We start from the raw sequence: 15,163 nt of genomic DNA on the forward strand, positions 1-15,163 counted from the left end.
ATTTAGTAATTTTATTTTTACCCAATCAAATGGTGACACGTGTCACAACATTCTATTAACTTAGCCATTGCTTAGGTGTAAAATGCATAATTCAATTTACATATTGTAACAAAATGACAGAAAAAAGAAAAAGAAAGTCGAAAAAAGAAGTAATAATTTTAATATTTTTAATAATCTCGTATATATATTTTTAACTCAATTTATTTTTATAAACAATTATATGAAAATATTTGATAAAAAGTAACAACAATTTTTATATATAATCATTAAATTAAAATTTTTAACTTAAATAATGATTTTAATTTTTTACTAATAATTAATTTTTTTAATATATATATAATTTTGAGTTAAATTTCAACATACTAAAGGATATTATTAGTAAAAACACCTATAAATTCACACATAAATCATAATAGCATTATTTTATTATGTACGGGAAAGTTGTAGCATTAGATAATGCCAGAGTATTGGCTGAGAAAGGACGTCTTTAATTATATAAATCATGAATAATGATAAAGTTCTTTTTTTTAATAGTACGAACGATTATAAGATAATATTTGTTAAAATTAATTAATTTATTAATAACACACTTTACATATACACAACTACTCAAACCGAATACCTAGAATAACAATCTCTTTTATACTAATTGAATGTAAAAATTGATATGTGAGTGTTACAATAACATGGATAAACTTTATACTAAATCTGGGTCATAACTGCTTTCTAATTATATGCTATGCGCTGTAGAAAAGCCACGTACTGACTTAAATTCTTTGATGATTTTACCATATTTAAAATGTGTGATAAAAAGGGGAACAATGTCTGATCAATATAAGGACAGATATTTTTCACAAATCAAATGGGGAATGCGTCCATTAAACATATGCAGCTCTCAACAATTCTGAGCTAAAAAAACTTAAGCGCCAAGAATGAACATACCTACAAAATTATTACGTAAAGAATTAACACTGCTGTTCCGACCGGGTGGGGGGGAGATCTAAGGAAGCGCGGTCTTTGCCGCGGGTGGTGCGTTTCTGCAGCAAAACCTTCAAGCATCCGAGCAATAAGATTTTCAAAACAGTAAATATATGGCGAGAAGCACAGCCATAAGTGGTATAATGACAGAGGCTGCAACTTTCGGTTGTCCATTAGGTGATCTTGCGGTACCGGATGGAGTAAGTCGGGGTTTTTGCAGCAACAGGTGGAAATGGAGGCTCGACAACATATGCCTCAGTCAGGTAGGGATTTGGAGCTTCAGCTGGTGGCAAGTATTCGATGGTGACTAGTTGTAAAAGGCTGCCCGGCTGCACAGGAGTCATGTAACCTGGTGTTTTGTTGCCTCTATCCAAGCATCGGTTCCCTACAATATCACGTCAATAACATTCTGTAACGTAGTCGATATGAAAAAGCAAGAAGGTTTATAGTTGCAAAACTCGACCAGTAGGCACTTACTCAGGAATCTATCGGTTGTCTGGGAAATCTGTAACGACACCATTAATACCGGCTCCCCCATAGAAGGAATTGATCTCAACGGTTGCATCAGAGAAGAAGTCCCATGCTTGAGCTGTGAACTCGTTACTGAAGGTTTGAACATATACGGAGAGATTAGAAGCCTGTAGCCTTTGTACAACATCTGTTGAACCAGCAAGGAATGCTGAACTCTCGGGAAACACGGAGTCCTTGCTAATGACAACCTCGCTGGCAAATCTCTTAATGTCTTCAATGGTTGAACTTTGAGCACCACCAATATCTTCGTCAACCTTGTAGACAAGCTGATAGTCAGCTTTACCTTTGAACTTCATTAAAACAGAGCTATTACTGGACTGTATCATAACTTTCTGAGCTGTTTGCTTACATAGCCAGCTTTGCTCAAGGCATTAAGCACTGCATCGGTTACAGCAAATCCCTGCTCTGCGAGGAAAGGAGCATTCTGAAAGGGATAATCACAAGTCCAAACTGCCAAAAATCTTCGAAGAACATGTTCGTGTCATGTTAACAAAGAGGAAACTATATTTGAAATACAAATATATATAATTCAAAGATAGCAGACAATCATCATTAACAAAGATTTTAAGCAGCCAACGATTTCAGGAGATGGGGAAATTTCAATCATCAGAAAGAGGAAAGAGGATTGGAGACTTAATTACAGCATGTCAAAAGTAAATATTTAGACAATTGCAGCGAAGTAATGTACTTCGGCAATTTGAAAAACAAGAAAATTGTTTTCAAATCTCGAGTGATATTCAATTACAAAAAGACAGCCTTCAAGGTTTTAGAATTTCTTTGATCATTCAACTCAGTATATTCCACATGGCATAACCCACAGCCACCGTATAAGAATATGGTTCAATCTTATATGTTTCTCACAATAATTAAGATACCAGATGAATCTCTGCAACTAAAACACAAATTTAGATGATAGGGCAAATTAAATAAAAACCGTCATAAGTACAGTATGCATGGGCACATTATCTCCCAAAGCAGGGTATTATTTTACGCTCCATCAAGTTTGCTAACAATGTTTCAAGCACAGAAAGCATCATGTATCTAACAAACCTAGCCGATGTAGTGTACAAAATTCAATCTATACCAAGTTAGACAACTTTTATTTTCAACACCTTTAGTTTCTATTTTATAAAAGACCAATTCAATGCAATAAAGAAAAAAAAGCAAATTAGAATTAAACTCGACATACGTTTCAAGGTTTGAATATCACGCCATGACAGATTGAAGGTAAAGATTCCACTGCCCGTCATAATCTCTGGAATAGTTACCGTAAGATTGCTAAAACCTGATTGATTAACTGATGTGCTATCTATGAGATTTATAGTGCCCAAGCAAATAGGTATTCCATCCTTTTTTATTTGAACAGGGCAGTCAAGAACATCTACACCATCTTCAATTGCTTTTGTATATGCAATGTCGGTACAACCAGGATAGTCTCCACTTGCTCCATTACTTGAGATGACCAAAAGGTCCACTGCAGCATGCCAGAAACAGAATATAGTTTATGAGGAACCTTTAAACACATAATCTTATGACCATTCCCACCAACCCTCAGTGTACAGCGTGTGTGTATAAGGTCTTTCGATCATAAGCATTCTATAATATCATACCGTGTTTTGTAGCATTTTTTCCTAGGTGAGCAAAACAATCTGCAATGCAAAACAAAGTTAGCATCTCAAAAAAAGAGAAAAAAAAGGTTCTTATTCAGTGGCAGCAAAAGACAAGGCATCTCGTAAAATAAGGAAAATTTGTCAACTCAAAAAATGAATTATTTTCTCTAGTTTTTTGTGATAGGTGAAGATAGGAAATAGTTTGTGATCTCGGTCTTGGGGAAATCGAGTTATTTCTCACACGAACGTAGTTTCAAAATTGACCTAAAATGTCAAGATCAAAACCACCAAAGTTTGCACAACGGATAAACCTGTCAAACTATTGAATATTGTAACACAATGGAAAAACCGAATAAAAAACAATAAAGGAGAGAACACACCAAATTTACGAGGTTCGACGAGAATGTCGTCTATTCCTCGGGCACCACACTGGATGATAACTTCACTATCAACAAATATTACAACAAATGGAATTCTTTAGAATTCTCAAAGTGAGAGAATGAAGAAAACAAGAGGAAGAGAGAACTTGTTTTTGGGATGATTTCTAATGAAATACTTAGGCCAATTTATAGTTGAGTTCTAAGGACTAAACTTATAAATAACCTAATATTTTAAGGACCAAACATGAAAAATAAGTTGGCCACCAACCAAGATGAAATTTCCAATCTTGCCAAACTTAATTTCAAGTCAAACATAACAAATCTCCACCTTGGCTTGAAATTACCAAACCTACTCAACTTCTTCAACTCCCCAAATTTGATGTTGTGCCTCTAATTACGCTCGCAAGCGCCATACACCCAAAGGTGTTCATACTTTCAGGATGTTAATCAAGTTCAAACAATGATTGAACTTGATTACTGTTACTACCTTGGTAATCATATCTACAGGATTTTCTGCTGTCGTAATTTTCTGAAGCAGAATCTTTCATTCTTCAAAGATCTCTCGCACAAAGTGATACCTCATGTCGATATGCTTAGTCCTTGAATGGTAGACTTGATTTTTCGCTAAGTGAATAGCACTCTGACTGTCACAATAGAGATTAATGTGACTTTGAACAACTCCCGAGTCTTCCATCAACCCGTTAAGCCAAATTGATTCCTTCACAACTTCTGAAACTGCCATATGTTCTGCCTCTGTAGTAGACAAAGCCACCGTAGATTGCAAAGTAGACTTCCAACTTACTGGGGCTTTAGCAAGAGTAAACAAATACCCAGTATCAGAATCAACATATCCAACCACACACTAGCCAAGTGTTTCATCCTATTCAAAAACTAAACCAACATCCATGGTTTGTTGGAGATACCGTAGAATCCATTTCACAGCTTGTCAATGTCCTTCTCCAGGATCATGCATGTACCTGCTCACAACTCCAACTGCTTGTGAAATGTCATGACGCGTACACACCATTGCATACATCAAGCTCCCAACTGTATTAGCATATGGAACTTTTTCCATATACTCTCGTTCTTCATTAGTTTTAGGAGATAATTGAGAACTAAGTTTCAAATGAGAAGCCAGTGGGATACTTACATGTTTGGTATTTTCATTCATGCCAAAACATTGTAATACTTTTCTCAGATACTGCTTCTGTGTTAAACAAAGCTTCCCTCTTTGTCTATCTCTGCTTATCTACATACCAAGAATCTTATTGGCCTCACCTAGATCTTTCATCTCAAACTCTTGATTCAACTGAGCCTTTAATTTGTCTATCTCCTTTTAACTCTTCGAAGCGATCAACATATCGTCAACGTACAAGAGAAGATAAATGAAAGATCCATCTTTGAGCTTTTGCAAATAAACACAATGATCATATTTGCTTCTAGTGTACTTTTGCCTCCTCATAAAGCTATCAAATCGCTTGTACCACTGCCTCGGAGATTGCTTCAATCCATATAGTTATTTGTTCAGCTTACAAACCCATTTCTCACAACCACCATCTTTGTATCCTTCAGGACAAGTCATATAGATCTCCTCTTCTAAATCACCGTGTAAGAAAGCCGTCTTTACATCAAGTTGAGCTAGCTCCAAATTCAACTGTGCTACCAAGGCCAACAATATTCTAATGGAGGAATGCTTCACAACAGGGGAAAATTCTTCATTGTAGTCGATTCCCTCCTTTGGAGCGTAGCCTTTAGCTACCAACCGTGCCTTATAGAGAACACCTTTCTTGCTATGAGATCTATCTTTCTTTGTAAATACCCACTTTCATCCAATTACTCTTTTACCTTTCGGTAATTGTGTCAGTTTCCAAGTGTTGTTCTTTTGGAGAGATTGCATTTCTTCATCCATAGCACTTTTCCACTTATCACTTTTCAAGCTTTGTATTGCTTCTTGGTAAGTGATAGGGATATCATCAACAACAACTGGAAGAGCATAGGCCACCATATCAACAAATCGAGCAGGTCTACGAATTTCTCTCCTTGGCCTTGTAACTGCAAGTGGTTCTGGTGTCTCCAATGGTTCTTGGGCTTGAACCTCTTCATCTTCTGATTCTTCTATTGGAGTTGAAGAATAAAGTGCATCAACTTCTAGGATCATCGTCTTCTGAAACTTCACCTGTTTTAGAGTATGCTCCACCTGTTGCGGAGTACTATTTGTCTAGATAGCTTCATTTGTTACCTTCTTTACTATGGCAGATTCATCAAAGGTAACATCTCTGCTACAAATTATCTTATTGGTGTCTAAACACCAAAGGTGAAATCCCTTCACACCATGGGTGATTCCCATAAAGAGAGCCTTCTTTGCTCTCGGATCAAGCTTAGATTCCTTCACATGATAATAAGCAATGGATCCAAATACATGTAAGGAATCATAATCAGTAGCAGGTTTTCCAGACCATACCTCCAATGGTGTTTTTCCTCCTATCGCTGATGATGGCAGACGATTGATGAGATGACCAGCATATGTCACAGCCTCAGCCCAAAATACCTTGTCTAACCCAGCATTAGACAACATACATCGAACTTTCTCCAATAGTGTTCGATTCATATGCTCTACCACCCCATTATGAGTTGGTGTATTTCTAACAGTGAAGTGTCAAACAATACCATACTCATGGAAAACGTCAAAGAATGTGTCACTTTTATATTCCCCTCCATTATCCGTCCTAAGACGTTTGATCTTTCTACCAGTCTGATTCTCGATCATATTTTTCCATTTCAGGAAAATTCGAAGCACTTAATCTTTAGACTTCATCGGATACACCCAAACTCTTCTGGAAAAGTCATCTATAAAAGTTAAAAAATAATGGTTTCCTCCCAAAGACGATGTCTTTGAAGGACCCTTTACATCTGAGTGAATATAATCCACAATACCTTTTGTATTATGTATAGTGGTGCCAAACTTCACTCTCTTCTGCTTTCCTAGAACACAATGCTCACAAAAGTTCAATTTGCAAGCCTTTGCACCTTTCAACAATCCTTTCTTTGCCAAAATTTGCAAGGATTTCTCTCCAACATATCCCAACCACATATGCCACAACTTGGTTGCATCTCCGGAAGCTGCTGCAACTGCTCCAATAATTGTACTACCTTGGTAGTAATACAAATTATTTTTCCTGATGCCCTTCATCATCACAAGTGCGCCATATGTGACTTTTAAAACTCCATATCTCATAGTGACTACTGAGCCTTTGGATTCCAAGGCTCCCAACGAGATGAGATTTTTCTTCAAACTGGACACGTATCGGACATCAGTCAGAACTCTGGTTGATCCATCTTGATTCTTCAATCGAATTGAATCTATCCCAACATTTTTATAGGCATTGTCATTGCCCATATAAACAACTCCTACATTTTGTTCTACTAAATCAGAGAACCACTCCCGATTAGGGGACATATGATAGGTACAACCCGAATCTAATATTCATTCATCTGAATGGAATGTTGTTGATGAAGCAACCAATGATATGTCAGAGTCATTTGCATCATGCTCTGCAACACATGCATCTGGAGCAGCTTTTCCTTTCTTCTTCAGCTTCGGACAATCTTTCTTCCAATGACCTTTCTCATGACAAAAGACACATTCATCTTTTCCAGTCTGGACTTCGACTTTGATCTCCCTCTCCACTTTGGCTTTTGACTTTTAGAGCGACCTCTTGCCACCATGGCCTCCGCTGCTTCATACTTGCTCTTCTTCTTGGTTTTCTTCCTGAGCTCATAACTATACAAAGCAGCAGTTACATCTTTAAGTGTAACATTATCCTTACTATGAAGTAACGTTGTCTCAAGGTACTCAAATTCATCTGGAAGAGATGACAATAACATCAAGGCCAAATCTTCATCTTTAAAGGTTGCATCCATGCCCAATAAGTCTGCCACTAGCTCATTGAACGTAGTGATGTGTTCATTTATACTGGTGCCTGGTTGATAATCAAATCTGAACAATCTTTTCTTCACGTGGATACGATTTTGAGAGTTTTTCTTTAGGAATTTTTCCTCCAATGCTTTCCACATCTTACTTGCAGAAATCTTGTTCTTGTAGCCATACTTCTGCTCCCTGGAAGACAAGATCGAATTGTGCTGCACGCCAAATGATTGATTGTTCCCCATTCTTTCTCCTCCATATATTCGGGTTTTTCTTCCTCAATGGCGATGTCTAGACCTTGTTGGAATAAAGCGTCTAACACCTCGCCTTGCCATATGCCAAAATAACCGGATCCATCAAACAACTCCACCAAGAAATTTGCATTTGACATCCTCCTCATCACCGGTCCGGAAGAAGAGCTTGATGTCTTAACTGGTCCGTATTTTGGCATTTTAATTCCAACGAACAATATTCAATAGCACAAACTGTATCTTTTCAGCAACGAAACCACCAGGATAACCTCAACCGAAACTCTGATACCAATTGTTGGGAAATCGGGTTATTTCCCACACGAACGTAGTTTCAAAATTGACCTAAAATGTCAAGATCAAAACCACCAAAGGTTGAACAGCGGATAAACCTGTCAAACTATTGAATATTGTAACACAATGGAAAAACCGAATAAAAAACAATAAAGGAGAGAACACACCAAATTTACGAGGTTCGACGAGAATGTCGTCTAATCCTCGGGCACCACACCGGATGATAACTTCACTATCAACAAATATTACAACAAATGGAATTCTTTAGAATTCCCAAAGTGAGAGAATGAAGAAAACAAGAGAAAGAGAGAACTTGTTTTTGGGATGATTTCTAATGAAATACTTAGGCCTATTTATAGTTGAGTTCTAAGGACTAAACTTATAAATAACCTAATATTTTAAGGACCAAACATGAAAAATAAGTTGGCCACCTACCAAAGATTTTTCCAATGAGTTGGCCACCTACCAAAGATTTTTCCAATGAGTTGGCCACCAACAAAGATGAAATTTCCAATCTTGCCAAACTTAATTTCAAGTCAAACATAACACTCTGTAGTTGTGCCACTGTGCGTTGATAATCTTGTTGTTGTATCTTGGGAGACAAACAACCAAATATCTCTAGCATCTAAGAGTGGCCGAAATATGTTTTAAGGAAACTCCATAATTACAGGCCTCAACTCTATTCTAATTGTTGATTCTATACTCCTTTTGATTATTAAATAGAATAATTTATATATTTTATTAATCGTTTTATTTTATTCTTGTTTTATGTACACGAATTTTACGATGAGATCTTGAGGAATTGAATGTCGTTTGCTGCAACTTGTATAAATCACCATGAAAATAAATTGTGGATTTATAAAAAATATTATTTGATTTTTATTTTCCTTTCGTCTCGAATTATTATACCTCTAACATTGTTTCTCTCTGTCATCTCTTTCTATTCTTTACCTAAACAAATAAAATCGTGATAAAAATATTTACATTAATCTCAAGGTCTAAACTTTAGACAATCCCATTTTAACAAGAAATATTTCATATCAATACGTTTTTTAAATGTGGATACAAAAGTATAATGTCATGTATATGGATACAAATTAACTGATGTTGTGTCATGCCCACATAAATATCAAATGATAGTAACGGGTAAGGTGGAATCGGGTTTTTAGTAAATTCAATCTGTTTTGAAAATATATATTTTCCATCTGAATCCGATCTGATCTGAAAATTATATAATTTTTATCTGACTCAACCTGATTCGACCCAAAAAATATATATTCATTATTCGACTATGACTCAATAATAATTTTTAGAGTATAAATCTGACTTGCTTGACCTGATTCGGTATAAAACAATAACTTAATTAAAAAATAATATTTTTTTAAAAAAATTATATTATTTTCTCCGAGGCAGATTGTTAGAATTTATTTCACTCTCCACCTGATCGATCCGATCTTATCTCACTCTCTTAAAAAATCCAATCATATCAAATCAACCGAATTGAAATTCATTGATTTTGTGTTAAATTATCATCTCATACCTAACAAGAAATTATTTCATGTTCCCGGCTCACCGCATCATTTATGGTCTTAGTAAATCACATCTGTCAATTTTAAAATAACTTTCAAATAATTATCTGCTCTTTATTTACACATAAAAAAGAGGTAAAAGTTCACCTTAAAAAAATTACGATGAAAAATAACGTGGTGGGTCGTCTATCTAATAATTTTTCCACTCCAACATAGCTCTAAAATAAGCTTGATCCATTTTTTTGTTCCTTTTCGACAACAAGAGGTTATGTAAGTCATGCTCGTAGTGACACCTGGCATTACCCCATGCAAATTCAACCCCTACGTGGCACAGCCAACACTCAATTTTCCCGGAAAATTCATCAAATATCCCCTTTAATCCTGCATTTTTGCAGACAGTGAATGCAAAATTAAGTAAAAGAAAGAAGAATCATTAATGGAGATGTTTGAACTAATGGCAAACTTAGCTCATCAGCATGAGCAGGTGGTGCCTGTTTCAGTGTTCGTGGCAATTCTCTGCCTGTGTTTAGTCATTGGACATTTGCTCGAAGAGAACCGATGGGTCAATGAATCAATCACCGCAATCATAATTGTAAAACCTCTTCTCTTTCTCTCAGTTCTTTGCAACTTCCCGAGTGTGTTCTTAATCTTTTTGGTTGTCTAGGGAAGCATAGCTGGAACAGTGATCTTGTTATTGAGCAAAGGAAAAGCTCTCACATCCTAAGATTCGACGAACAACTCTTCTTTATTTATCTCCTTCCCCCTATTATATTCAATGCAGGGTAAAATTTTCATTTTTTGTTATCTGTTCAATTAGCCTGGATTTCGAAACTCGATGAACTTCACTATTTGCTGCTGTTCTTGCAGATTTCAGGTGAAGAAGAAGCAGTTCTTTCAGAACTTCATAACCATCATGCTGTTCGGAGTGATCGGGGTTTTTATCTCTTCCGCAATCGTTACAGCTGGTAATTTCGATTCCGTGCCTAGGCTTTGGTTTTTCTGTTTCAGATTTGTTTGGTGCATAGTACTAAATTCCGGCCGCAACTGCGATGTTGCACACGTTATAACGTGATTTTTTCCTAAAATAACCATGGTTTTAAATTGCGGATGCAGTTACAGTGTCTTCTTGACCTTGAAAAAGTTACGATGTGGTTGTGTTGCAGCCGCAATTTAATACTATGGTTTGATGGTGTTTGCACAACTACTTGCGTGAAACATTTTTTTGTCTAAGTTCTTGGATGGTACTGTTGTCCTAGGCAGCTGGTGGCTGTTTCCCAAGCTAGGATTTGGTGGTTTGACTGCACGAGAATACCTCGGTGAGGCTATTAACGATGTTATGCTATCGACTAATACTCGCATTCCAGGTTAATTTCTTACAAGAGTTGTCTGAATTTCATGTTGTTTTGTTTCAGCTGTGGGAACTATTTTTTCATCAACAGATATAGTTTGTACATTACAGGTTGGTCAGTTTGCAAAAAAAAAAAATCTTGTTTTTGCTTAATATTTCACTGGAAGAGGGTTTTAGATTCGATGGCTTCCTTATAGGTTCTTCATCAAGATGAAAATTCTTTATTATACAGCCTAGTCTTCAGGGAAGGAGTAGTGAATGATGCAACATCGGTTGTCCTCTTCAACGCGATTCAAAAGATCGATGTTTCGAGAATTAACAGCCAAACATTTCTCAAGTTGATTGGTGATTTCATTTACCTGTTCCCGACTAGTACTGCTCTTGGAGTTACGGTGAGTTAACTGATCATTTAGTATAATGTTAGGCAGTCTCGGTGCTTCTTAATCTGGCTATGTTGTTTCTTGTTCTCTAGCAGTTCGGTCTTGTAACTGCGTATTTGCTCAAAACCTTGTTCTTTGGAAGGTTAGGACTTGTAACAACGGAAAATGCGGTAATGCTCGTTATTTTATCTTCCTTCTAGTGGAGACATCCTAGTAAAACTTGTACCCTTATTTGTTTTCAGACATTCAACTGTTCGGGAGCTTGCTATTATGCTTTTAATGGCATATCTGTCGTACATGTTAGCCGAGGTAACACCTGATAATTTGTTTATCTTAATGTTCTCTAAAGGGAGTTAGTCCAACAACAATTTCTTTGTGCAGCTATTAGACCTTAGTGGAATCCTCACTGTTTTCTTCTGTGGAATTCTGATGTCACACTATGCATCGTACAATGTGACCGAAAGATCAAGAATCACAACAAGGCATGTATTTTGAAATTAAATACTTATGTTTATTGGTTCATTGAGCTCGACAAGGCTTAACATTGCACCGTTTTCATTTTTTGCAGGCATATATTTGCTATGATGTCATTTGTTGCAGAAACTTTCATCTTTCTCTATGTAGGAATGGATGCACTTGATATGGAGAAATGGAAGATGACAAGACTGAGGTGTCTACTTATGCATAGCTTTTTCCTTCTAAATCGGTATACATCCACTTAACATGTAGCTTCTGATCTCGTTTTTGAGTTTCTTCTTCCAGTTTTACGACTTTGATGGGCAGCTTCGGCACCTTAGTTCTTCTAATATTGCTTGGACGTGCAGCATTTGTGTTCCCTCTATCAGTAGTTTCCAATCTTATGAACAGGCGTCCCAACAGACCACATCCATTAACTTTTAAACACCAGGTTACCGGTCCAATTGTTCCATTCAAACTTTCTTGTAAGATATTTCCTATGTAATTGGTTGAGTACAAGTTTAACAACATTCTATTTATACAGGTGGTTATCTGGTGGGCTGGGCTAATGCGAGGCGAGGTATCAATTGCATTGGCTTTTAAACAGGTATTATCACATCTCGGTTTTGTTAGCTGTTCGATATGGTTAAAACAATGCATGTGCGTGTAGAACTGAACTTATTCTTAGAGGAATTCCATTTCCCTACTGAATTTCTTGCTTGATTATTACAGTTCACATTTTCTGGTGTTACATGGGATCCGGTTAATGCTGCGATGATAACTAACACCATAATCGTTGTCCTATTCACTACAATGGTAGGTACCTAAACTTATAGAACCATTTAAAAGATTTCGAGTCTGAGAAGAAACTTCTATAATGACATGCTCTATATAATGTACTCAATAGTCACGGAAATCATTCTGTTTCAGGTATTTGGTTTCTTAACAAAGCCCCTTATACTCTGCATGCTTCCTCACCGTGTAACAGACACGAGCGACGACGGTCAAGGATCAAAATCCCCAAAGGAGGACTTGACCTACCCATCCTCTCCTTCGAAGAATCTGCCACAACCAATATCCTTCGCGTAAAGGATAGTTTGAGTATGTTGTTCGAAAGACCCGTCTACATGGTACATTACTATTGGAGAAAGTTCGATGACAAGAATATGAGGCCGGTATTAGGAGGCCCTTGTAGTAGCAGTTCATCAGAATGTTAGATAGCTACTTCATACTTTGCTAATTTCAGGAAAGTTGTTATCCACAGCCGGTAAGTTCAGACCGGAACTCGGTGTACACGGTTCTCCTTTTCCAAACCCTAATTTCTTTATGTGGTTTAGACTTTAAGACTTGAATATTTATGTCCCTAGACAGATAATCAACATCTAGATCATCAAGAACCTCCTTTTATGATCAAGTTTCATCTTTTTGAACTTTAATTATTACAGTTAATTTCTGGATAATGCAAGTACCGTTTATGCTTTGTGATTAATCATTGCCATAAGTGAAAAAACAACAAAATTGAAGTAATTTGCAGCAACAAGAAAGTGAAATTCAACAACAGCTACAATCCAAATAACATCTCAAAATGATTCATGAACTTCAGCAGTGCCTGCAACTTGAAGTGATTCAGGCTGATTTGCATAGTGGTGGCACCGGCTGATTAGATTTGCATTTCTTAGGTGTTGGGAAATAACCGAAAATGATAACGGAGTTCAGCCAATTATGCCTACGTCTCTGGACTGCTATAGATCTTTTACTAAAGAGATAAAATTTACAAGTGTTTACAAAACACTCACTACTCACAAGAAAGTTCTCTAGTATTAGGAGAAAGAAATGATTTGGGATGATTTTGAAGCTAAATGGGTTAGGATATTTATAGTTAAAGCTTAGGGACTAATCTTGTAAATACCCTAAATTGTGTAGAGACTAAAATGTAATTTCCCATTTTTATTTTTAATAAAAAATTAGGGCACCGAATTCGGTTCCCCCTTGTTGAATTGTATGTAGGCGGTGCTCCCCCCACTGCTCCCCTTTTCTGATTTTTAAAGCCACCAATTTTGACTTTTCTTTTCCAACAATCTCCGACTTGAAGACTGATTTTAATCTGTCTTAATACCTCGATCAATGCAACAACATTTTTGGTCTTGTTACTCTAGCATGCCAACTGAAGCTGAACACAACTTCAGTTTGTCCGTAGTCACCGTCTTTGTTAACATGTCTGCCGGATTTTGAGCTCCACTAATCTTTTCAAGTTTCAAAATCCCATCTTCCAGAAGAGACCGAATAAAATGATATTGTAATTATATGTGCTTCGTTTTGGAATGAAAAGACGGATTCTTCGCTAGATGGATAATACTTTGATTGTCGCAATACAAGAAATTGTTTTATTGTTTCTTGCCTAACTCTTCCAAGAAACTTTGGAGCCAAACTATCTCCTTGCTGGCTTCCATAACAGTGACATATTCAGTTTTAGTTGTGGAGAGAGAACTATCTTCTGTAGTTGAAAAACCCAACTCACTACGGTTCCTCCTAGAGTATAGACATACCCCGTAGTGCTTCTTCTGATGTCGACATTTCCGGCTAATTCAGCATCTACATAGCTTGTCAGTATCGTATCTCCACCTTTGAAACAAACTGCTTTGTTTGTGGTACCCCGCAGATATCTGAGGATCCATTTGACTGCTTCCCAGGGTACCTTGCCCGGATTATTCATGTACCTGCTAACAGCTCCCACTGCATGAGCAATATCTGGTCTAGTACAAACCATGGCATACATCAGACTTCCAATTACAGAGGCATACGTCACCTTCACTATGTGTGTATGTTCTTCCTCCGTCTTTGGTGACTGTTCTTTGGAGAGTCTAAAATAAACACCTAAAGGTGTACTTACTGGTTTAACATCTTGCATGTTGAATCTGGAGAGTACTTTTTTGATGTACTCAGCTTGTGATAACATCAAAGTCCCCGACTTTGTGTCTCTCTTAATCCTCGTCCCAAGAATCTGCTTTGCAGCGCCCAGATCCTTCATAGCAAACTGCTTTGACAATTTTTGCTTCAAGTGTATAATCTCTTGCATGTCTGAACCTGCAACGAGCATGTCATCAACGTACAATAATAAAATAATAAAGTTGTTGTCGAACTTCTTGATGTAGCAACAATGATCTGCTTGGCATCTGGTAAAACCACTACTACTTATGAAGCTATCGAACTTCTTGTACCACTGTCTAGGAGCTTGTTTTAAACCATACAAACTCTTCTTCAACCAGCATACCAGGTTTTTCTTGTCTGCCTCTATGAAGCCTTCTAGCTGCCTCTATGAAGCCTTCTAGCCGCCTCATATAGATTTCTTCCTCCAAATTACCATGAAGGAAAGTTGTCTTCACATCTAACTGCTCAAGATGTAGATTCTCTGCAGCTACAATTTTCAACACCAGTCTGATTGTACACAGCTTCACGACTGGAGAAAAAAATTCATTGTAGTCAA

The 15,163-nt window shown here is 36.9% G+C and overlaps 2 pseudogenes; one reads left to right on the forward strand and one right to left on the reverse strand.

Moving 5' to 3' along the window:
* Positions 1–1,071: 1,071 nt before the first annotated feature.
* LOC120126500 lies at positions 1,072–3,224 on the reverse strand (annotated as a pseudogene).
* Positions 3,225–9,914: 6,690 nt separating this feature from the next.
* LOC120126612 lies at positions 9,915–12,896 on the forward strand (annotated as a pseudogene).
* The last annotated feature ends 2,267 nt before the right edge of the window (positions 12,897–15,163 follow it).

Source organism: Hibiscus syriacus, unplaced genomic scaffold, assembly GCF_006381635.1.
Source record: "Hibiscus syriacus cultivar Baekdansim isolate YM2019G1 unplaced genomic scaffold, ASM638163v2 tig00110458_pilon, whole genome shotgun sequence".
NCBI classification, from domain to species: domain Eukaryota; kingdom Viridiplantae; phylum Streptophyta; class Magnoliopsida; order Malvales; family Malvaceae; genus Hibiscus; species Hibiscus syriacus.